Source organism: Anoplopoma fimbria, unplaced genomic scaffold, assembly GCF_027596085.1.
Source record: "Anoplopoma fimbria isolate UVic2021 breed Golden Eagle Sablefish unplaced genomic scaffold, Afim_UVic_2022 Un_contig_981_pilon_pilon, whole genome shotgun sequence".
NCBI lineage: Eukaryota > Metazoa > Chordata > Actinopteri > Perciformes > Anoplopomatidae > Anoplopoma > Anoplopoma fimbria.
Window position 1 is genome coordinate 1 of NW_026554170.1, and position 333 is coordinate 333.

The window sequence follows — 333 nt, forward strand, 5'->3', positions numbered from 1 at the left end:
TCTGCAGGCGCTCCTGTATAGACGAAAGAGCAAAGCGTGGTGATATAGTATCTTTAAAAGGCCCTTTGGTAGGCACAATATTTGCTTACGGCCATACCACCTGAACACGCCCGGTAGGCGCAATATTTGCTTACGGCCATACCACCCTGAACACGCCCGATCTCGTCTGATCTCGGAAGCTAAGCAGGGTCGGGCCTGGTCAGTACTTGGATGGGAGACCGCCTGGGAATACCAGGTGCTGTAAGCTTTTTTCACTCCTCTTTACAAAAAGCAGAGGGCGCTGCTGCTTTTTCAGTGGACACCGACAGGGTGGGAAGGAAATAGCTAGATCAT

The 333-nt window shown here is 51.4% G+C and overlaps 1 non-coding gene across 1 annotated transcript; it reads left to right on the top strand.

Moving 5' to 3' along the window:
- The first annotated feature begins 128 nt into the window (after positions 1-128).
- On the top strand, positions 129-247 carry LOC129117024 (5S ribosomal RNA). The gene has a single exon (XR_008533756.1). It is a non-coding gene; the product is annotated as a 5S ribosomal RNA (ribosomal RNA).
- Positions 248-333: the final 86 nt, after the last annotated feature.